This window comes from Notamacropus eugenii, chromosome 1 (genome assembly GCF_028372415.1).
Source record: "Notamacropus eugenii isolate mMacEug1 chromosome 1, mMacEug1.pri_v2, whole genome shotgun sequence".
NCBI lineage: Eukaryota > Metazoa > Chordata > Mammalia > Diprotodontia > Macropodidae > Notamacropus > Notamacropus eugenii.
In genome coordinates this window covers 78,254,390-78,279,467 of record NC_092872.1, presented here as the reverse complement: position 1 = coordinate 78,279,467, position 25,078 = coordinate 78,254,390, and the positions used below count along the sequence as shown (strand labels likewise).

Below are 25,078 nucleotides of genomic sequence, written 5' to 3'. Positions count from 1 at the left end.
CCTTTGTATCTAATCTTAGGTAGGTATTCACATCACAAAACTACCCTTATCTTCTGGTTTCCCTAGCTTCAACAGACATTAGTGATACCACTTTCTTTGTCCATAAAGTCTTAAGCGTTTTTACCAAGGACCCCCTAATCTTTATTGATGCTGTCCAAATTTCTTCTAGTGGTAGTGGTGTAGTTTTTCTTTACATGTATCACCAGAAGTGGATTTTGGTCATCAGGACTGACAAGAGGCCTCTTAGCTTATATCATGTCAACAAATGACAATGTTTTATTTCTCAGGAGGAAATCACTGACTACTGCTATTTGTCTTTACTTCCCTGACCCACATTGCATGATGCCTTATCTTGTATGAATGCTCACCATTGTTCATTGAAGCATAAGCAACTGTATATTCCAGAAATGGTTTAGCTCACCAACAAAGGGGAGATCTTATAGCTGCAGGGGTGGAGAGGAACCAAATACCAAATATTTCATGATCTTTCCATTTATTTTCCATAGGATTCTTCTATGTCCTAACTTTGATGCAGGTGAGAATTCTCCATATTTTCATCTCCTTTTTGTTCATGAAGCATTTCTATTCTTTGAAGAAATGCTTCATTTTTCCCAAGTTGCAGATAAGACCTGTTCCTCTAACCTTTTCATATGATCTTCTAGGATGGATAGCAACTTTAACTTCATACAGACATATGCATTTAGTGAGAGAAATAGAAATTTAGCAAACTTTCTGCAGGCCCCTGCAAAATATTCCTCATCTGTAATACTTACTTGATTCAAGAACCACTGCCTTTTCACTTTTTTCCTTTTTATTTTGGTGACACATGGGTTATAATGTTGCTAATTGCTTTGGTGATCTGCCTTTAAGACAAAAAATTGTTTGATCTTTTTGGGAAATCTTGAGCAAGGTTTAATTTACTTTCGGTGACCTTTCTAAGCTTTCTGTGATATGACCCTACAATCTTTTGAGCTTCCTATAATGAACAATTCATTCTAGTCCATAACATAAACAGAAGCTGCCCCACAAGCAAAAATCCAATTGTTTTTCATCATTCTTGATCTCTAAATATCTTTCTTTCTATATATTTCTGGTTATTAGGTTCTCTCATCACTTGAGGGTGGGGAAACAAGACCACCTAGCAGCTAACTAAAATCCATATGGGAACAGGTAGAATCTGTTACTTTAGAACTATAAGCCTGGGTTTGAATCCCACCTCTTTTGGGATTATTATCTGTGTGACCTTGGCTAAGTCACTGAACCTCTCTGAGGGTCAGTTTCCTTATTTACTAAAATGGGGGAGGGTTGGACTAGGTGACCTCTAAGGTGTCTTCCAGCTTCAAATCAATGATCATCTTGCCACTGACCTTCAGATCTCCTTCTATTTCCTTGGCTATTAATAAATCTACAAATATATCACTATTAGTCTATAAATAAATGAATGTACAACATTCATTTATTAGGCACATATTTGGTACCTGTGGTACTGGGGTACCAGTGAGGAGGTACAGGGGTGGGAGATGAAACATCATGTGTGAGGAACAGTAACTAGGACAGTGTGGTCGGACCATAACGTTCATGAAGGACAGAAAAGGCCCAGATTATGAAGTGCTTTAAATGACAAACAAAGGACTTTATATTTTACTCTAGGGGTAATAGGGAACTGCTTGAGTTTATTGAGCTTGCTGGTGGAGTGGGGGGAGATTGCGGTGAGGATGATGACATAGTTAGGTCTGTACTTTAGAAAAATCACTTTGGCAGCTGAGTGGTGGATTGGCTGGAGTGGGGAGAGGTTTGAGGCAGAGGGAGCAATTGCAGGTGTTCGAAGTGGTTTTTTGGGAGAACATAACGATTCCATTTTGTTCTGTATTTGCCATTTGGCTGTGTTTCACCCAGTTCCCTTTAGCATCTTCTTTGCTCCCCTCATTGGGGAAGAAAAGAAAAGGGACTTGAACAGTTTTTAGAATTCCCTTCTCCCTTCTCTAGCCATACTGGTTTGATTTAGTGCAACTAGTTATACTGACAAGCAGACATCCTTTCTCTACCTCGTATTGCTAATGCTATACGTTCTCTTTAATATGCATATTTTTTCTTTGTTATGTAGAAACAAATTACAAGATTTGGCAGCTGATTAGATGTGTGGGTGAAAGTTCATAGCAGAGGTTGAAGTGATTGATAGGATAGTAGTGCTTTTGCACATTTATAAGGAAGTTCAGAAGAGGAAAAGCTATGAGGGAAAAGATAAATTCTGTTTTGGACATGTTGAGTTGGAGATGCCTATAGGATATCCAGTTTGAAATGTCCAGTAGTCAGTTGGAGTGGCCTCAAGGTCACAGGTTCCCCACAGAGGAAGGCTGGCACAGAGCCTTGGGGGGCACCCATAGATAGTGGGAGTGACAAGGATGTAGGTCTATCAGAAGACACTAAGAAGGAATGGTCAGACAGGAAGAAAGGAGTCACAAAAACCCAGAGAGTATTCAGAAGGAAAAGTTGGTCAACAGTGTTAAGTGCTGCAGTGAGATCAAGAAGGATGAGGATTGAGAAGAAGCTATTAGATTTGGCAATTAAGAGATCATTGGTCACTTTTGGAAAGAGCACTTTGATTTGAGAGGAAATGGAAGCCCTGAACATAGACAGCTTTTTCAAAGAGTTTAGCTGAGAAGGGCTGTAAGCCAAGTCATCTTGTTTATGTGATTTAAATGTGGGTTTTGTAGATGCTAATTTGATAAAGAGACAAAAAGTGAATGACAGAATCAGGACAGTGGCAGAAGCAAACATCTGAAGAAATTGGAAACTGGAGGAATCTTAGGGCCAGAGACAAATGACCTCTGAGTAAAGACGCGATTAATAGGGGAAGACAGGAAGTATGAACTGTGCTTAAGAAGAAAATAGGGGAAGACAGGAAGTATGAACTGTGCTTAAGAAGAAAAGACTTGAGAGATGAAGAAAGGATTGTGAAGGAAAAGTGTCAGAATGGAATTTGAGGGTGGCATAATTACAGAGCTGCAAGGGGCTTCGGAGGCCATCTAGTCCAATCTGCACCTAAACAAGTATCCTTTGTACATCATGACTGACAAGTGGTTGCTCAACCTTCACTTGGAAAGTTCTGGGACCCAACTGAAACTGGCCAGTTAGGCAACACAGTTCTTCCTTCCTTCCTCCCTCCCCCCTTCTCCTTCTTTCTATCTTTCCTTCTTCCTTTCTTTCCTTCTTCCTTCCTTCCCTCCTTCCTTCCTTCTTTTCTTTCCTTCCATCTCTCTCTCTCTGTCTCTCTGTCTCTGTCTCTGTCTCTCTCTCTCTCTCTCACTTTCCCTTCCCTCTTACCCTTATCTGCAGGTTTTCTGCCCAAAGGAAAGTAAATATTGATCGCTGAAACTTCCCAAGATCTTAAGGTTTACAGGCTACCGGCTATATTTTTTTCTCTTGAAGACCATGCCTTGAACTCAAATCCCTGAGTCTCATTGACTGACCAAAAATAGGGTCCCAGGCCAATAACAAGGTTATCGTTTGGGTCCTGATTAGGTCAGGGTAAATATAAATAGCAATTGTTTCTGTTTTGGCCAGAAATCCCGAGTATCTTCCCTTCCCAGATTGATTTTTTTTTTTGACTAGATAAAAGAGGCCATTCTCTGCCTTACTTCTTATCTAGTCTTAATCACTGAATGGGCATTGCCTCAGTTAAACAGTCCTATTAAAGACCTTAGCTTAAAAAGGCCAAGGTCTCCCATTGTATATAGGAGCCATCTCTGGTTGTCTTGATCTGTATCTTACCATGGGACCCAGATGGCTCCAGAGGAGGGAGTGAGGCTGGTGATTTTGCACAGCCCTCCCTCACTTAAATCCAATTCACTTGCAAGTCATGGCATCACCTCTCTGATGTCATGGCCCTCTTTAAGAATGAAGGACAAATAACAGTCTTGTGAGGGGGAATACATAACATCTGTAGGCAGCCTGTTCCACTTTTGGATAACTCTATTAGGAATTTTTTTGCTCATACTTAAATCTAAATCTACATCTGCATCTTTACTCACTGTTCTTAATTCTGCCATCTGGTCAAACAGAACAAGTCTAATCTTTTCACATAACAGCTCTTCTAATATTTGAAGACATCTGTCATGTACTCCCTAAACCTTCTCTTGTCCAGTTAAATATCCCCAATTCCTTCAGTTGATCCTTCTAAGACATGACCTTGAGAAACTTCATCACCACAGGATGTTCTTCAGTTTATCAATGTCTCTCCTGAAATTTGCCAAGAATTGAAGACAATATCTGGATGTGGTTCTGAGTTGGTTGTTGTGCTTTGTGCTTGAACAGGACCAAAATTATATCACTATGATGGGGTCAAGGTACAGTGTGTCTGACTGTGACTGATCAGACAAATATGAGCTTGTAAGACTCTACCTCAGGTTGGGCACAAATAGTGCATATGAATATTGGGAGTGTCTCTAAATCTGCACATCTCACATTTCTTTTGAGCTACTGCAATTCTGCTTTGCTCATTAAGCACAGTGCCTTGTTTGGTATGGGCATGCCATACTGGGTGCTCCTGTACCTGTGTTTCTCATGTCTCACAATCAACTCCAACTTCTTCAGAGAGACCTTGAGAGTGTCCTTTTATTGTGAGTGTTTGCCTTGTGTGAGTGCTTCTTAAAATAGTCTTTTAGGGAAACATATGTTTGGTATTTGAATAATGTGGACAGCCCATTGGAGTTGTACTTTCTGCAGTAGCTTTGAATACTTGGTAGTTTGGCTTGAAAAAGGAAATCAGTATCTGGTACTTTGTCTTGCCAGATAATCTTCAGAATCTTTCTAAAATAATTCAAAAGGAAATAATTCAATTTCCTGGCATGGTGCTGGTACACTGTCCAGGTTTCACAGATATATAACAATGAGCTCAGTATTGTAGACCGTCAGTATGGTAAAGACAAATACCTCTAATCTCCCATACTTTCCTTTGGAGCTTCCCAAACACTCAGCTAGCCCTGACAGTGTTGCATCAATCTCATCATCTATGTATACATCCCTGGAAAGTATACTGCCAAGATAAGTGAACTTAGCTACAGCATTCACAAATTTTCTATTTGCTATAATCAATGGTTCCATGTATGGATGGTGTGGTGTTGGCTGTTTTCCTGATGTTAATCATGAGGTCAAAATTAGCACAAGCTGCAGAGAACTGATGCATGATCTGTTGCATCCCAACCTCAGAGGCTGCACTGAGTGCACATTCATCTGCAAACAAAAAGTTGTGCACCAGCTCTCCCTCCACTTTAATCTTGGCTTGTAGCCTTTTCAAGTTAAATTTACCTTCAGTGTGGTAGCTGACCTTGATGCCATTTTCATTCTCATTGAAGGTTTCTGACAACATCACACAAGCACACAGCCCTGCTTTACTCCATTGGTGATTGGAAAAGCTTGAGAGCATCATCCATTATCCAGAACCCATGCAAACATGCTGTAATGGAACTGTACTTCTCTGCATCACCAAATTTTGCCATGATCTTCCACAAACCCTCAAGATGTCAAAAGTCTTGGTCAGACTGACGAATAATTCAGACTAGGGCAGGTATGTGATACTATCACCTCCTTAGTTCTTAAACATTACTCTTGTACCCCACATTTCTTGGTCTCCCCTTACCTAGCCACCCGATGGGTGGGACCTCTCTCCCCATGACCATGCTACTCTTGGATGAGGGTCAATTCATCCCTTTCCCTGACCACTCTGCCCTTGCATGGAGCCCCTTGTGAAGACAGTGATCATTTCAATCTAATCACAATCTAATTCAGAGGAACTGATCCATCCCCTATGGCTAATCAATTTTCATTTCTTATTACTCTCTCAATCACTGTGATATTTAGTTGCCAGATGCCTAAGAGTAAAGTTTAGCCTATCTGTAGCCCCTCTCTGTTTTCTTATCCCTATTCTCCTCAACTACATCCCTCCCCATGTACTAATCCAATCCTGCCAGTCCCTTCCATTGTGCCTTCTGAAGTGTAACTGACACGTTTTTCTTCATTTTGTTCCTTCTCCTCCCATGTTTCTTTCATCTTCTGGCAGTCTTGAATTCCCCCAGATGACACAGCATCCTTGGCTACCCCCTCCAGAACTAGCTGTTCCCTCTCTTATACCTCTGTGATATTGGTCCTTAAGGAGAAGGTGGAATACTCCTTGCTTCCCACTGTCCCTTTAAGACTCTCTCTTTGCTGTCATCACTCAGCAACCTCTTTTCCTTTGAAGTTCACTCTATCAAAATTTATTAGCAAATCTAGGTTATGATGGCTATTGCCTATTGGACCCCAAGGAAATTTCTATTTTTTCAAGTAGTTCAGTACCTGGCTTTCTGTCTTCCTCTTCTCTCAAATACCCTAACCTCTTAATTTCTCAGTCTTCTTAAATACCATGACTTTCTTCACTCTACCTCAGATGGTTATACCCTACATCTTGCCATCACCTGCAAATGTTCTATTTCTACATTAAAAATCTGACATTATTTTTAGTTGATCATAACCTCTATGAATTACCCTTCCTAAATCTGTTCTTTATTCTCAGTGTGACCTTGAAATCTCTCTACCACTCAATATTTTCTCAGGCTGTTACCCTTGCTCTGATTTGACTTTTATCTTTTCCCAACCTCAGCTCTAAAATTAACCAGTTCAAATGTACACTTCTTTTACACTCAAATCATTTATCCCTGTCTTATTACCATTGATGCCTGAGAATCTCCCACCCTGGATTATTCTAATAGCTTCTTCCATTTCTACCTATATGCTGCTGAAGAGAGCTAGAAAGGATCTACTAAAGATTTATGTTTTTAAATCTCCATTTTGCCCTCTATGTAGCAAGACAATTCTTTTATTTCTTCCTGCCTGATTCTCTATCCCACTCCTCACAGCAACTGTTATAAACCTTTTTTCTCTGCTCAAAACTCACATACCTCCTCCTTCCTCCACTCTCTTAGTGAAGGATCTTTACTCCTACTTGCCTGAGAAAATATACATCATTTACCTTAAACTCCCTCTTTTCCCCTCCTCTTTTTAAAATCTCTTGACTTCTATTCTTCCCTCCTGGGCAGTCCCTAATAATGAGGAGAACTTTCTCCTTGCCAACTTCAGCCCCTTTTGATGTACCTCGGTTCTGACTTCTGTGATCTTCTGTAGATTGCTTCCTCAACCATTCTCTCTTTTTCTTGAATCTTTCATCTCTTCCCACCTACAGGCTTCTTGCCTGATATCTACAGACACGTCCAAGTCCCCACCAGCCTTAAAAACCTTCACTTCACCCTACCATGTCCTCAAGCTGTCAATCCCTTCTCCTCCCCTTCTCAACCAAATACCTAGTCAAAGTTGTCTAGACTTGTTGCCTCCTCTTCTCCAGTCTTTAGACTCTGACTTCCAGCCTCTTCGCTGAACCGGAAGTGCCCTCTCTAAAGTTTTGCTCATGATTTCTTAATTGTCCTCTCTTGACAGTGTTTTTCTCAGTCCTCATCCTTCTTTACTTTGCAGTATTTGACACTGTTGACTACCTTTTCCTCTGAGATTCTGTTCTCTGGGTTTTCATGACATATTTTCTTCTGGTTCTCTTCCTTGTCTACTTCTTCTCAGTCTCCCTTGCTGCTTCATCATCCGCATCATGTCTCTAACTGTGGATCTGTACTGAACCTTCTTGTCTTCTCTTTGTATATTCTCTCACTTTGTGATCTTATCAGCTTACATGAAGATAAGGTGACACCAGTATCTTTACAAAGTTCCTGTCTTACATCATCTACCACCTCTTAGACATTTCACAGTGGATGTCCTGTAGCATACCAGGTTCAACATATCTAAAACAGATGTCACACACTTCCTTATTTCTGTCAAGAGTACAATCATACTTCTGTACTCCTAGGTTTACAATCTCAGAGTTATCCTCAGTAACTCATTCTCTATCTCCAGTAGCCAATCACTTTCCAAATCATGGTTTTTATATAAGATCTCTTCCATTTTTCTCTTTTTACTATTCATATATCTTCCACTGTAGTTCAGGCTCATCACTTTTTTGCCTGGACTATGGAAATAGCTTCCTAATTGATCTGCCTACCTGGTTTCTCTCCATTCTCATAGCTGCCAAAATGATTTTCCTTAAGTGCTGGCCTGAGCATGTCACACCCCTGTTCAATAAACTCAATAACACCCATTTGCCTGTAGGACAAAATATACATCCCTCTGGCTTTCAGAGCCATTTATAATCTTGCCCCAACCTACCTTTCCAGATTTGTTATACATTACTGTTCTTCCCACACACAATATGGTCTAAACAAACTTTCCTTTTTTTCTTTTCCTCATACATGGCAGTCCATCTCCTGTCTGTGTACGTTTGTACTAGTTGTTCCCCATACCTCAAATATACTCCTTCCTCATTTTCACCTTGTGAAATACCTTACTTCAGGGGTGGGGAACCTCTGGCTAAGGAGGCCACACATGGCCTTTTACATCCTTAAGTGCAGCCTTTTGACTAAAGCCAGATTTTACAGAACAATTTTGTACAGAACATTTGTTCTGTAAAATCTGGATTCAGTCAAAGGGCCCATTTAAGGAGCTAGAAGGTCACATGTGGCCTCAAGGCCACAGAATCCCCATCCCTTCCTGCCTTACTTCCTTCAAGATTCAATTGGAGCACTGCCTTCTAAATGAAGCCCTTCCTGATCTCCCATTTGCTAATGTTCTCCCCCAGGCTACCTTGTGTTCATGTTGCATTTGTTTTGTACATGTGTTTATATGTGCATATTGTCTCCTGAATGTAATGTCAGCTTGAGGGTAGGAATTGTTTCATTTTTTGGTTTTATATTCTCAGCACTTAGAATGGCACCTGATGCATAGTAGGTATTTAATAAATGCTTATTGATTGATCAATGCAACCATAGAAAAAGCTTTATCCAACAACGCTCTCATCAATAGCAAGTAAGGAATAGGTTGTTAGGTTACTTGCCAAGGATCAAGGTCTGGACCTTAGACCTAACTGAACCATATTTCACTTCTAGGACAGCAGATTCTCATTTCTAGAATGGGTCCAGGGGCCTTACTTTCAATCTCTAAGCTATCATAGGATATCTATCCTTATCCTTACTTGACTGGTACCTCTCTGCCTATGCTTGAAGACCTCTAATGAGGGGTGGTGGTGGTCTCCTTTCTGTCTCTTGGCAGTCAGGGTTAAGTCACTTGCCCAGGATCACACAGCTACTAAGGGTCTGAGACTTGATCTGAAATCAGGTCCTCCTGACTCCAGGGCAGGTACTCTGTCTATCTACTCCACCATTAGTTGGCTGTTTCACTTTCTCTGAGACAGTCCTTTCAACTTTTGAATTATTCTAATTGTTAGGGCAACACCTATAACTTTTGGGGTTCCCTTTCCTGGTATCCTTGGGTCATGTGGCTTTCTTAAGCCTATGAAAGACATGTTGCTTATTTATTATCCCCTGAAAGATTGCAATATCTGAGTCATCCACAAAAATGGCACCAGCCCAATGGTCTTATCAAGGTCTCTGTCTTATACAGGAGATAGCCTTCCTAAAAGGCTGCAGTATTCCTACTAACTGCAGAATCCCTAGTAACTGCCAGCAAGTCCTTAGGCTACACGTGCTTAAGTTGCTCCCTCCACTACCAAATCTACAGCTGCAAGAAGAGCAATGGTCAGGTCCAGAATTAATCTTGGGCAGGGGTTCTTAACCTGGGATTCATTTTATATATGTATATATATATACACATACACATATATATGTATATATATATACACACATACATACATATACACACATGTATGTTTATGCACATACATATATATACAATATAACATTGTATAGAACTGTATAAATTTAATTGTAATGTAATTTATTTCCTTTGCAATCTTTTGTATTTTGTTTATGCATTTAAGAACCTCATTCTGATAAAGGGTCCATAGTCTTCACCAGACTTCTGAAGGGGTTCATGACACAAACAGAAGTTAAGAATTCTTGATCTAGGGGATGGAATGTAGTATTATTCAAAATATTAAATGATAAAGTCTATAATCTGTACACAATTCTAGACCCCCGTATCATCTTAGAACTTTGCCTTCTTTGGTCATGAATTGCCCCCACATTATTAGGACTTAGATACTTAACATACTGTGATCATAAATTTGTTTATTTTTTTGTAGTAGAAATAGAAGGAAATAGACCAAATGCATTGATATACAAAACATTCATTTCTAGTTATGTCCTAAATCATGTTTCAGTTTAATACACCAGATCTTCGAGGGTGGCAGGGGAAATTCCCAAATCATTCACACCTATATCATGCGAAGGAATAAGATGACATATCTGGGACCCCATCTCAGTACCATAGACTATAATGGGGAAACCAGAGGAAGAGTAATGAAATTGTTCTTTTCCTCTAGATCATTAGATGAATGAGAGTCAAAATAGCTTCTACATTTAGGGCTCTGAATCCTCCAGAATTACTGATCCTAAAATGTGTGTTTCTAGCCTTGTAGGCCACTTCATAAGTTTGGGAGGACAGGACAGCTGGAGCTGAGTGGAGTTTTCTACACCCTCCTAGGAGAAGATAACAGGAGGATAAACTCAAGCCCATGAACTTTGAGGGAGTTCTTTATAGAGCACAGAACTGAGGTGAATGTAAAATAGCTGTCTATCAGTCTCATAAAGTGTTTCACATTTGATATTTTAAGCATCAACCTTCTAGGAGAGAATAATAGAAGATATAGGTTACTTTGATGTTTTAGATCTGTTAATTAGTGTGCTTATGAATCTTTTATGATTTAAGCATTTCTTTTATGTGTAGCAAATAAATAGCTGTCCTATATGTGTTCAACATTGTCCATCGAATGCCTATCTACTTCCTTTTGGAGAGACCTTAGCCATGAAACAAATTTAAGCTTTAAGTGATTTTCCCTAGGGCTCTGGGGTGGGAGTGTAAGGAACTTGAGGGTTTAAGAAAGTCTAAAACCTTCTCTCTTTAGAGGTTAGGCTCTACCTAGGCCTGATTCTGGTCCATGTGAGCTCAGAGGAAGTAGGGGAAGTAGGGGGAAGTAGGCCAGAGCTGATCTGTATTTACAAAGAAATAATACACTAGCACCAAATAAATAGAAATGCTTTTAGAAGAAATCTATTCAGTCCCAGGTAACTTGGCCCTAAACTTTGTAAGCCGTTCTATCAAACTACAGTTCTCTAACCCAAACGTGACCCATTGTGATCCTCCCCACTTTTGACTTATTTAGATATCTGTGCTCCCAGGAGACCCCTGCCTAATTTAGGAATTCTCCCACCTGGGTGCTCTGAATTGAGGTCATCCTCTTGTTTGACAACTGAAAGCTCATCCTCAACCAATCAGAAAGCTTTCTGGTGGTACAGCTGGCTTGTGGTATTCCATGCATTTTTGGATCATAGAATTTAGAGTTGGATGGAGCCTCAGAGATCATCTAGGCCTGTTTCCCCACTTTACAAATAAATAAGCTGAGGCCTAGACAGGTGAAGGGATTTATTCAACATCACATTGATAATAAGTAGTAGAAGTGGGATTTAAGCACAGGTCTTACTCCAAATCCAGTGCATTAGGTAACTACTTACTCGTTGTCTAATTTCCTATTCTCACCTGTACTCCAACTCCCTATACAATTAAGGAAGTATAAATAACTGTTTTGTGGTTCCCGTAATTCAGCTCAGCACACAGGTGATCTCCTAATTTGTCATCAGATACTCCTCTGCACTGCCACATAGGTGCATTTCATAAAAACAAATTAAACATGGGACAATGATTCCTGCTGGGTCTAGACTAGTTATTTTAATGGATCACTGGGGTTTTGCCTGTGTATGTCAGGCATATTGAATTTCTAAGTTACTGTTAGCTGTCTTCTCACAGTGCAGCAACCCTGTCCTTGCTATTTTTTCCCTGATATCTGAAGTTAATTGATTCATACAACTTCACACCCTTAGGCGAAAGGCTCCTGCTGCAGAAATGACGAACATGATATTCCAGGAAGGTTATTCTGGTCACATGGCATGTCAGATTGCTTAGGGAATGCAAGAAAGAAATTATACCTTTAGGCACATGTTTTGTTTTAGATCTTATAGAAAAACCAAGTTTAAAATACATAAAAGAGAATGGAAAGGACCAGAAAATAATGGAAATTATCTGAAATATAAGGTCCATGGGGGGTGGTAAAATTATATAAGTTTTCTAGTCATTGAGGGGAGCTAAATATGGCAAAAATCTCTCTTGAGTCTGAATTAATAGGATGTATGTTTTGTTAATATTATCAATAAATATTTTCATTCAACACCTCTCAATGCAGTAGGAAGAATATTAAAATTATCTGTGAGGTAAATAGGATTTTTATCCTCTTTTACAATAGAAATGATTCAATACTGGAGTTAGAGATGGACTTTGGGAATCCAAAGTTTCTGTTCAGTGTTCTGTCTACTTTAACATCACCAAGTTAGATGGAACCTCGGATCACATGGTCCAATCTGTATGTGAACAGGAATCCCCTCTGAAGGATGCCGGCGTGCTTGCCCAGCCTTTGGTTGAAGACCTCCCCTGTGACGAAGGGGAGCTTGCTACTTCTTGAGGAAGCCAATTCCCCTTTCAGATTGTTTTCATTGTTATTTTTTTCTTGAACCAAGGCCTAAATTTACCTTTCCACAACTCCTACACATCATTTCTAGTTCTGCCCTCTGGAGCCAGTCTAATGGCTCTGATCTACCAGTCTGATAACCCTAAGTGCTCTTGTATCTTACTGCTTTTTAGATACAGGAAGACAGCCATCATATGCCTCCTCAGTCTTCCCTTCTTCAGGATATATATCCCTAGTGCTTCCATTAATACTTATATGACATGATCTCAAAGCTGTTCATTTTCCTGGGTGCCCTTATCTGGATATTTTTTGGCTGAGTAATAGCCTTACTAAAATACAGTCCCTAGAGTTGAACAAAACACTCCAGATGGTGTCTGACCAGGGCAGAGCACAACAGGACTTCTCACTTCCTAGTTCTGGATATTATGCTCTTTTAATGGAGATGAGATCACATGAGCTTTTTTGGCTGCCATATCAAATGCTAATACATATTGCGCTTGAGTTAACGAAAGCCTCCAAATCTTTTTCAGAGGAAGTGCTGTCTAACAATGCGTCACCATCTTATAATTAGGAATTCAATTTGTTTGCATCCAAGTGTAAGACTTCACATTCATCTCTATTAAATTTAATATTATTAGATTTGACGTAACATTCTAGCTTATCTAGCAGATAATTTTTATACCCTTCCTACTGCCTTGGGAAGTGTTGAATGAAAATATTTATTGATAATAAAATTAATTCAAACTTGAGAGAGATTCTTGTCATGTAAACCTTTTGGATCCCACCTTTGTCTTCCAATATGTTAACTATCCTTTTCAGTAGTGTGTTATCAGCAAATTTGCTAAATGTTCCTTTAACAAAGGCCTTGATAAAATTGTTAAATAACACTAGGTCAAGAATAAACTCCTGAGGCCCTCCTCTTAGAGATTTCCTCCTTCCTAGTTGACATCAAGTCACTAATACCTACCTAGTCTTTGGATCCGGCCAGCAAGCCAAGTTTACTGACCAGTGCTGGTGTTCAATCCATGTCTGTCTTGACCACACACACACACACAGACTTTATCAAATGCTTTGCTAAAACCCACACAACACTATATCTATGGCATACTTCTGATCAACCAGTTCTGATCAAGGTAACCTTATTTTGAAAAGAAATAAGGGAAGTTTAGAATGACCAGTCCTTGATTAAACCATTATGAAATGTTGCCCTGCTCCTGTTCACCATTATTCCTCTAGATCACTGCTGGAACTTCAGTCATAGCGTTCTTTCAGCACTTTGGAATGTGGTTTAGCTAGATGAGGTTATGTGACTCCATTGAGGGTAGCTAAGTGTTCTCTTGTCCATTTCGGATTTCAGTTTCCTATTCGTCATTTTTGTTCTGTCCTGAAGCTGTGTATCACTCTACTTGAAAGAGAAAACAAGTACTTTCCCTTTGTTACTCATCATTATCTTCTCACTCAAACCTGGCAGATTACTTGATTGAAACCAAGCAGGGGTCCAAGCCCTTGAGTTGTTGTTAGCATTTATTTGGCCTACACTCATGCTGGGCTTTAACTTTCCTGTCACAATTCTTATCAGACTTTGGCATTTTGGTATCTGTTTTTACTTTCACCTTTTGTATGTATTGAGGTGGATCTGGGATTTCGTTGATCTGGACACTCTGATAAGGATGCAGATCACAGCCCATTCATGCCTGCAACCTCCTGGGCAGCATCTGTCCCCTGTCTTCTGTGAGTTTGCTGCTGGGCATCCACCCACCCATGATGCTGGGGGTCTGCTTTCTTCCTCTGGTTATCACAGAGCCAATAGTGAAGCATATGGGGGAACCGTATTTACACCTCAGTCTCATGAGACAGAGACAAATGCAGAATTGCATTTGTAGCAGTAAGCACCCAGCATACGCAGGAAGGCCTGGTGCATGGGTTCCTAGATCTGCTTTTCTAAAAGGAAAGCAACTTTTGAGGGGTCAGCAATCACTTTAATCAGACACATATACCCATAGAGAAAATTACAAGCAGGACCAATAGACAGGGCTTCCAACTGTCTGATCGTAGTTAATGCATACATCATTACCAGACAGAGAAGCAGCAACGTCTGGGTTTTCAAAACTAGGGGGCTTCTTAAAAGGCTGCCCAGAGTCTCATCTGGCACACGAACTTTTTTCCAAAAACTAAGCCCCAAAGCAAAACCTCATATCCCAGTATGTGTGTGTGTGTGTGTGTGTGTGTGTGTGTGTGTGTGTGTGTGTGTGTGTGTGTACACACACACATATGCCGGAGGGCATCATGACACTAGTGACCTAGTGCCTCACCAGCAACCAGCAAAAGGTGTGGGCCTCCCATACAAAACAAGTCTCCCTCAATAGCCCTACCTGAGGCCTATCATTGGGCAGGGAAGATTTTTAACTCCCATTACAGTTGCCCTCCTGCTCTCTTCAGTTTCTGCACATAAGGATATGTTTGTATAGGGCTTAATATTTTTCAAAGTACTTTCACATATCTCTTTAGAGGACATCACCCACTTGCTTAAAACCCTCTATTGTATGCCTTTTTCTGCAGAGTAAAAGTCCAAATTTCTCTACCTAATATTCAAGTCTAGTCACAGTCTGAACTTTCCTTACTTTTCTAACCTTATCTCCTCCTGCTCCACCATAAAAGCTTAAGAGTTTATATGACATAGATAGAATTTTATGTCTAGTTTTTTATGTATATGTGTAAGTTTACTGGCTCCATGTACTTTTTGCATCTCTGCTTCTTCCCTTTTTAAAAAATCTGAGTACCAATAGTAATGTCTATTATAACCATTGATTCATGAACCTAACATTCCACCATAATTACCTGAAAGCTGGTCCCATTTTGCTTCTGTGAGAGGAGGAAAAATTCCTTTCTGTTTCAGGTTTGGTCAGGTAGGGAGGTAGGGAGAGTGTACTTTAATGGACTTCATGCTTTTCTAGGCTCTTGACCCCAGTCTACTTGAACTTCAGAAATTTTCAAAGATTAAAGTCGAGGCTGATTCATTTTCTCCTGTTGACTCTTTCAGACCGTCAGTACCACCCTGAGAGACTGTAGCTGGCCTGTGAGTCTGGGCCAATTTGAGTGTAAGGATTTAGAACGTGGAGAGTTGTTTTGTTTATTAGTAGAATGGAAGGGTGATTGAATCTCAGGGGAAGGGAATGTGACAGGCAGCTGCATACTCAATGAGGATAGTGGGGACCTCTCTTTTCTCAACACTGGAGCTGCTAGAGATGGTGATTAGGATAATTGCTATTGTTGTCATTTATGTTAAACATCTTTATAGCGTTTTGTAATTACTTATTAACTCTACCCCATAACAGCCCTCGATGATAATGCATTATTGTTCTAGACAGATGCATCAATTAAGGACCAAGCCTTGGTAACCATCTAACAATACTGCTAAGTGGGTTTAGCAACAGTCCAAGTTTGGGAACTTATTCTTCTGGCTCTACTAATCACAGTATTATTTTGGAAAATGATTCAATTGCTGGGCCTCAGTGTCCTTATCTTTAAAATAGGAAGAATCTATTGACCTACATTAGAGCATTTCTATGAGGATAGCTAACAAAAAATTATAATTAGGGTGCTGTGCAAAATAAAAATATGAGCTCTTACTGTCCAATAACAAAAGTAACTCATCTTAATTCACATACAACTCATGTGTGAGCCTTCTCTGCCTTGATACTACTATTCTAGTAGCTCCTGTTTTTATAGCTTAGATTCTTAGAGGCATTCATTTAAAATAGATGTTGAAGGCAATGATTAGATATGTGGGTTCTCATGTTTATTTGTTGTTCAGTGATGTCTGACTCTGTATGACAGAAGTCCATGGGGTTTTCTTGGCAAAGATACTGGAGAGGTTTGCCATTTCCTTATCCAGTTTGCTCCCATTTGACAGATAACAAAATGAGGCAAATAGGGATTTAGTGACTTGCCCAGGGTTACACAGCTAGTATATGAAGCCAAATTTGAACTCAGATCTTCCTGACTGCAGTCTTGACACTCTCTATCCACTGTAGCACCTAGCTGCTCTCATGTTGATAGTCTGGGATTTTGGAAAAGATTAGACTGAGAAGAGCAACTTACTATTTTACCTAATGATTTTTGTACTGAGCATTGAAGGAGCCATAAGAAAGTCATTCCCCTAGACGGCTCACTGGGTAGAGGATGGGAGAGAGAGATATTTGTAAATGAAGGTGATATGAAAATAAACATATTAATAAAAATATACTTTAAAAAAGAGATTCTCATAGCTGGAATTCTTTAATCAAGAAAGCTGCTCCCTTAATCCTATATAATTGGCTGACTTTTTTTCTGGATTGAAGTGGAGATTTTTATACATAGTAAGAATATATCTTTAGTTCTCATCCTGTTATGATTTAGAGTCTTTCCTGGCCTAATTCTAAAGAGAAATCTCTCTTTCCTTAGGAATTCTCAAAACTATTTTAACCCAAGGCAGAGTTCTGGGACTGAATTAGCTGGAGCTGTGAAAAGGAGTTAGAAGGCAACAGACTTCAATGATACAAGCAGAAGAGAAACAGAAGCCTTGGTCAGGGCCAGTGTTGAGCCAATAGCATTCACCCTGAGAAACAACACCAGAGAGAGGGAGTTTGTAGGACCTAGAAGCAAAGTTGGAGAGAGAGAAGATGTCTGACTGTGGTGGGAGCAAGAGGTTAACCTTTCCCCCTACGCAAGGTAGGCCAGTTTCTTCCCTGAAGTCACTCAGTAAACATTATGCACCTACTATGTGCCAAGCACTGAGCTAAGTGCTGGGGATACAAAGTGCTGGGGTAAAAGACACTTCCTGCCCTAAGGAGTTTACAGTCTAATGGGGAAGACATGACAACAAATAGGTGCAAACAAGCTATAGAGAGGGTCAGTAGGGAGCAAATCAGAGAGGCAGAGGCACTAGAATGAAAAGGGATTCAGAGAAGTTTCCTGTAGAAGATGGGGCTTAAGGGAATGCAAGGGAAGGCAGTCAGTGGACATGAGGAGAGAGAGTGCTGCAGGAATGGGGGACAGCAAGAGAAAATGGATCCAAGAGGTGGAGTGGCTTGTCCATGGAACAGCCAGGAGGCCACTGCCACTGGATCAAAGAGAAGTTGGGGGCAAGGGTCCATGTGAGGTATAAGAAGACTAAAAAGGTAGGAGAGAGTAGTTTATGAAGGGATTTAAATTCTAAACAGAGGATTTTGTATTTGTTGCTGGAGGAAATAGGCAGCCACTTGAGTTTATTGAGAGGATGAGTGACATGGTCAGACTGGTGCTTTACTAAAATCACATTGGTGGCTGATTGGAAGATGGATTGGAGAGAAGAGAGACTTGAGGCAGGCAGCTCCACCAGCAGAGTATTACAGTAATTGAGGTATGAGTTGAAGAGGGTTTGCAATATGGTAGAGGCAGCGTCAGAGAAGAGAAGGAGACATATTCAAGAGATGTTGCAAAGGTGAAATCCACAGGCTTTAGCAACAGATTGATTATGAAGTGTGAGAGATAGTGAGGAGTAGAAGGTGATACCTAAATTTCAGGTGTGAGGGAGGATAGCATTGCCCTTTGTAGTAACAGGAAAGATAGGAGGGAGGGAAGGTTTAAGGGGAAAGATAATGAGTTCATTTTGGACATGTTGAGTTTAACATGTCCTTTGGACATTCTGTTTGAGATATCTAAAGGGCATTTGTAAATGTGAAGTTGAAGGTCAGCAGAAATTTTGGACAGGATAGGTAGGAGAATCATCAGCATAGAGATGTTAATTCCATGGGAACTGATGAGATTACCAAATGAAGTGGTATAGAGGGAGAAGACCAACCCTGAGGGACAGCTAAGGGCATGATCTGGAAGAGGATTCAGCAAAAGAGGCAGAGAAGAAGTAGTCAGAGAGGTAGGAGGAGGACCAGGAGAGAGTGTTGTTCCAAAAACCTAGAGAAAAAAGTATCAAGAAGGAGAAAGTAATCAACTGTATCAAAGGCTACATACAGGTCAAGGAGAATGAGGGTAGAGAAAAAACCATTGAATTTGGCAGTTAAGAGATCTTTGGTAATTTTGGAGAGAGAGGTTTCAGTTGAATAATGAGCTTAGAAACCAGACTATAAGAGGTTAGGAAGAGAGTGGGAGGAGACAGAGTGGATGGAGGTACCTATCAAACATGAATTTTTCAGGGAGTTTAGCCACAAAGGACAGAAGCGATAGAGGACTATAGTTATCCAAGATGGAAGGATCAAGTAAGGATTTTATTCAGGATAAGTGAGACATGGGCACGTCTGTAGGCAGTGGGGAATAAACCAGTAGAAAGAAAGATAGAAAATAAGTGATAGCGTAAGAATGATAGATAGTGAAATCTGTGGAGGAGACAAGATGGAATAGAATCTCTTGAACAAGTAGAGGGGTTGGCTTTGGTAAGGAGTAAGGTCACTTCATGTTATGAGATGGTATGAAGGAGGAAATAGTGGCAAAAGGTGCTTGAGTGATAGTAGATAAGGAAGGCAGGGGAAGAGGAAGTTCACATTGAATAGTCTCATTTTTTTCTGTAAAACATGAGGCAAGCTTCTCAGCCATGAGGGTGGGAAAAGGAGGAGCCCTGGGAGATTTGAGTGAGGATGAAAAGGTTTGGAGGGATTGCGGTGGAGAGTGGGACAGTGAGTTAATAAGGGAGGTGTAGTAGGATTGCCTTGTAGTAGTGAGGACCCTGTAGAGGTTGTGTGACATAAATTTGTAGTAAACCTAGTCAGAACAGTTGTGTGATTTTCTCTACCATCATTTAGCAGCATGTGTTTTAGGAGCAAAGGCAGCGGATGTGGTAGTGATCCAAAGCTGAAGCTCAACAAAGTGCAGTCAGTGAAATGATAATAAGACTAGAAATTGTAGAGTTGAACTGGTTCACCAAGGGTCAAGATGGGAAAAAAGAAGAGTGAGTGGAAAATTTAGGGGAGAAGACCTGGGATAGAACTGAGGGGTCAAGAGATTGGAGGTCACAGTGTGATCAAAGAATAGGGTTTAGTAAGGAAAGAGAGAGATGTGAAAAGCCAATAGATTATGGTTGGATATGGAGATTTTGGAATTGTTGAACATAGAGGCAGAATATCTGTGGGTGATGGCAAGATCAAGGGTATGATCATCTTTGTGTGTACCTGACGTGGGGTGGAGGAGTAGCTCATGAGAGGTGAGTAGGTTGAGGAATCGAGTGATTAAAGTATTTGGGAGAGAATCAATATGTATTTTGGAGTCCCATCGTATGAGGGCAGGAGTTGAGGAGGAGAGAAAAATTGTGAACCAGGCACCAAACTCATTAAGGGAGGAAGGGGAGTGACTTGGAGGTTTGTAGATGAGCTACCAGGATTTTGATTGAATGGTAGAGATGAACAGCATGAGCCCCAAAGTAGGAGAGCTACCTGAATGATGGAGGTAGGGAAAGGACTTGTAAGTGGCAATGGGGACTCCCACCTTGACCAGTGAGCTGAAAGGAATGAGTGAAGGTGCAGCCAGTACTGGAAAGCATGGCCAGAAGTTATTGAATCAGTGAGGTTTCTATAATACATAGAAAATGGTAGGAATGGGAAAGGAAGAGATTTAGGATGAAGAGAAGTTTGTTGCTTATGGAACACACATTCCAGAGGGCACAGTTGAAAGAGAGGATGTTGTTTGGTTGGATCTCTGGGAGGGGAGGTTTGAGGTGAGTAGGAATAAGGAATCAGTTGATGGAAGATGGGAAATGAGTTTAGATAATGAACTATTGGTGTTCGGAATCACTGAGAAGTGTAGGGAATGACTGGGTGTGAGACTGTTCATCCTTGAGTGGAAGGGACCCCTCCTCTTCTCACATGATTGGGCTGGAGACAAGTGCAGTACATGGTGAAAGGCACAGAGTCAGATGGGAGGCCTTCTTCCATCTCCTCCACTATAGACCCTGACTCTCTCTAATAAGTGAGTTTTCATGTTCTCTTTCCTCTTGCTGCTTTCCGGCCTCCATCTCCAATCCATGCTGATACAGGAGTACCTCCTTCTCTTTAGGTGCTATCTTTCCACATTAGAATGTGACTCGAAGACAGAGACTGTCTTGATTGCTTGGGTTTGTGTCCTCAGCATTTAAAAAAATTAACCTCTTATATCTCTCTCTCTCTATCCATCCATCCACCCATCCATCCTTCTGTCCATCCATCTTCTTTTGCTTTACCTTGCAAACCTACTCTTAAAGCCTTCCAACCTCTCATCCCATGTCATCTTATGTCCTTTAAGAAGTCTTATCTTATTTCTTCACTGTAAACTTTATTTAAAATCCATCCTTATATCTTACAACTGTATAGTATTTTAAAAAGCAAATGTAATCATTTATATATGTTTAGGGAGAAGATAGGATTCAATTAAATTTAAAGATTTTTTTTTGTGCCTACTGTGTCTCATTGGAGGCAGTGCTGAGTCCGGAGTCAGGAAGATCTGAATTCAAATCTAGACTAACTCACTAGCTGTGTGACCCTGGGCAAGTCACTTACCCCTCTATTTGCTTTAATCCATTGAAGAAATAAATGGCTAATCACTCCAGTAGCTTTGCTAAGAAAACCTCATACGAGGTCATGAAGAGTTGGATAAGACTGAACAACTGAAAAAAAACCCACAACAAACGTGTCCATCACAGTGATGGGTTCTGTGTGGATATACAAAAGGATTATTTGACACAAAGTGCCTTCAAGTCTATTTGGCTAGATATCACTGGTGTGAAACAACTAGAGAACAGTATAAACCTGTCTATAGGAAAAAAATATAATCCTTCCTCTGCATGTGTGTGTGTGTGTGTGACAAGCCATAATAAAGTGCTAAATTGAATGTAATCCAAACCAATAGGTTCAATGGTCAAAAATAGAAAAAATTAGTTTGGTTCAAAGAAATGATTCATGAAAAATATGAAATTTAAATTGAATCTTGAAGAATTCTTAGAATTTGGATGGGCAGCTGGTAGAGGAAGAAGCATGCAAACATAGAATCCTAAAAATTGATAGGTACTTATTAAATTGAATTGAACTGACCCAGTGAACCCAAAGTCTACTTGCATGTTTGTTACTTCACCTCTTGGTCTTAGTTTTCCTTTCTGTCACAACAAGTCTTTTCTCTTCTGTGTTAGTCTTTAAGAGAGTTTAAAACAACTGTCCTATTTCTGGTTGGTCTTCTCTTCTAAGCAGCTTCAGTTCTTTCAGGTTTTCCTTATAGATAATAGTCTCTGGAGACCCTTCCCTATCCTGGTCTTCCTTTGGTTCCCTGAAGGATGTTCAGTGTCCCTTTTAGAATGTTATTCAGAATCAAAAACTATATTTCAGGTGCTATCTAATCATCCCAGACTATGTGATTTTCCATTATTTGGAAATTACCCAGATTTTATAGAGCCAAAGATTGGGCTCTATTTTTTAGTAGCCACTTCACATTATTAGCTCATATTAAGCTTTTGGTCAAGTAAAGCCCCCAGATCTTTTTCACAAAAACTGTTGCCAAGGCGGGACCCTCTTATAGCATACAAAACATATAAATGGGGAAGTTGTCTAACTAACTCTGACTCTGTCTCTCCCTCTCATCTATAAAATGATGTTTGCCTAATTGATTGCTAAGCTTCCTTCAAACTAAACAATCCTATGATTCTAAGGCAATTTAAACTATTTCAGAGGACACTCAATGTTTTCTAGAGGGGCTGGGATATAAGTTAATAGAGAAGGAAAACTTCAGCAAGTATGGCTTTTGACCCCACACCTTCCCATATTATGGAGCAGTAAGTTCTTTTCCGAAGGGGAAATTAGGGAATAAGAGAAACTCAGGTAAGGCCAAAGGCAGGGGAGGGGGGAGTTTTTACGTGTACAACTCCTGCCTCTCACTTCAGTATCAGAAACCCTGCACCCTTCCCTGACTTTTTGAATGGTGGAGTGGCCCTGGAACAGCTCTCCTATAATGCTAGTGAGGGAATGTGTATCAGAGGCTTACTTAATTTCTACTGTTCTAGGACCTTTCTCCTGTTTCCTTTCTGACCACATCTCACAGAGGTGTAGGGTGGACATATAATTTAGGGAAATTAGTGAAAATCGTGAAAATTACTAGTGAAGAAAATGAGTGGAAAATCATGAGGAAATTCCCTCTACCAATAAAAGCACCTTCCCTGCAACTTATATAGAGTATTAAAGAGTTGTCTAGGACAATGCAGTAAGTGACTTGCCCAGAGTGACACAGTCAGTATATGTCAGAAGTAGGGGTTGCACTCAAATATTCCTGGCTCCAAGGCCAGGTGTGTATTGATTAGAGGAAAGGAATCTTTTCCTCAAAACAGTGGAGGAGGCTGAAGAAAGGGTCTTTGACTTATTTGCTTTTAGCACAAGAACAAATAAGTGATAGTCTTTAAAAAGATGTATGAAGAGAAGAGGGATATGTGGAAAGCATTTTGAAAAGTATGAGGTACTAAATAAACATATACATACATTCATATCATGAAAAGAGGAGAAGATGAACATAGTCATTGTAAAGACTATGGGTTCTGTCTTTTACTAGCCAAGGTGAGCTTGAGTAACTCATTTAACCTCCCTAACCCTTAATTTCCTCAGAAGGACAGAGGAAATTAATGATAGAAAACTAAATTCTTAGGGAGTAGAGGTGGAGGTTATGGCAGATTAGCGAGAAGTTTCCAGGAGGCCTCCAAAATGACAGGTTCCCATCTGAGGGGAAAAATCCTCTCATTTTTTCTCTCATTTTACCTCTCTTTCCTCCACCTGGCTTCCCACTCTCACACAGATTTCTCTTCCTTCAAGGATACAAGCGTGCATGTACACAGACACAATTTATATAACCACACTCATAAAAAGCAGTACAAAAACGTGTACAGGCACACACATTGCAAAGATTAACCTACCCATCAGAAAGACAATGAACAATTTTGCATTTCTAGTTCATGTGGAAATGTTAGTTCCACTTATAAAAAAGAAGTGCCAGAATGATTTTTCAATATGATTAAGATGCTGTAACTGTAGAAATGTAGGAGTGTGAAATTTGTAATGTTATAGACAGATTTAGTATGAAATGCAAATATCACAGTAGAGAGCATTGGGCCTTGAAGCCCAGCTGAGATTCCCCCCAAAGGGTTTGAGATGACCCCCCCCCCCCCCCCCCCCAGAATGAGAGAAGAATACCAAAGGATCAAGGAGAGGAGATTGACTAGCAGGGGCAGGTGCTTTACAAATAGATGGAGAGGTCAAATCTTTTACCCAGAACACTGTTAGATGTCCTATATAAAAACAGACAAGCAGTTTACTCTAAAGGTGTGGCCCTGCCCTTTCAACCTTACACCACTGTTCATCTGCCTTCATAATGTTCCTTTCCCATGTTCTTGCTGTTGTACAGCACTGAAATCAAGACTCAGTCCATTCCAAGAAGGTAATTCTACCTTGCTCATGATGTGTGAAACCAAGGGCCATTAAAAAAATTAAATTCTTTATCACCATGCTTGAGAGTAAGTGATTAATAGTATTTGGGCTTGATACAGGTACACACTTATGTTGACTGACAACTTGAAGAATTTTACCTTTATTAATGGCATGGGATGTGGTAAGTAGGGATGTGTAGGACACTTCACTTAGCTAAGGAACAATGCTGTAGCATATAAATAGGGAATATACTTCTTTATATGGTCCTTACACATTGCTTTGTACATGGTAGGAGCTCAATATATATTTGCTGATTTGGCTTGATTGGAATGGTTGCCTAATTCCCAGATGTAGAAAAGTAAGAAAAGTAAGAGATGGTTATACCAGATCATAAACTAAATGTGAATTTAGTTCAGGAATTTAATGCTTCTTTTTAAAAAAGCTAACACAAGATTTAGATGTACTGCTAGAATTTAAACATGCAGGAAGAGGCAAATTAGAGAGAATACTGAGGTTTAGGAGTTCAGGAGACAGAGGTTGTAAGTCCTGGTTCTGCCACTAGCTAGCTGCATGGCCTTGGGCAAGTCCTTGCATTTCTCAGGGTTTCATCTGCTAATGAGCCTCTTTCCTCATCTGTTAAATAACAAGATTAGACTAAAGGATTTCTAAACTCTCTTCTAACTCTAAACTTTAAACTCCAAAGGTGTATGATTCTTAGTGGTTAACTGCGCAACTATTTTCAAAATTGATCACCTCTCTATAGAAAATGGGATCCTGTTGGGAGAATATAGTCATTTTAAGAAAGATATTAAAAATAGAGGGCAGCTAGGTAATGTAGTGGATAAAGTGATGGGCCTGGATTGGAGAAGACTCATCTTTGAAAGTTCAAATCTGTCCTCTGACACTTAATTAGCTGTGTAATCTTGGGTAAGTCTCTTTTGCCTCAGTTTCCCCATCTGTAAAATGAGTTGGAGAAGGAAATGGCTAAACCACTCGTATCTTTGCCAAGAAAACCCTAAATGGGGTCCCAAAGAGTCAGACATGACTCAAAATGACTAAACAAAAATTAAAAGTA

The 25,078-nt window shown here is 40.1% G+C and overlaps 1 protein-coding gene across 2 annotated transcripts in view; it reads left to right on the top strand.

Moving 5' to 3' along the window:
* The window catches only part of LOC140502414 (protein SPATA31F1-like), a 137,743-nt gene that overhangs the window by 9,138 nt on the left and 103,527 nt on the right, over positions 1–25,078 (top strand). The window contains exons 1-2 of one of the 2 annotated variants that reach the window (XM_072606599.1): positions 10,487–10,643; positions 17,051–17,317. The exons of the other annotated variant lie outside the window; for it this stretch is intronic. The gene's annotated coding sequence lies outside the window, so the exon portion shown is untranslated. Of the gene's footprint in view, positions 1–10,486; positions 10,644–17,050; positions 17,318–25,078 lie in introns of those variants that run through there. 2 annotated transcript variants of the gene reach the window in all.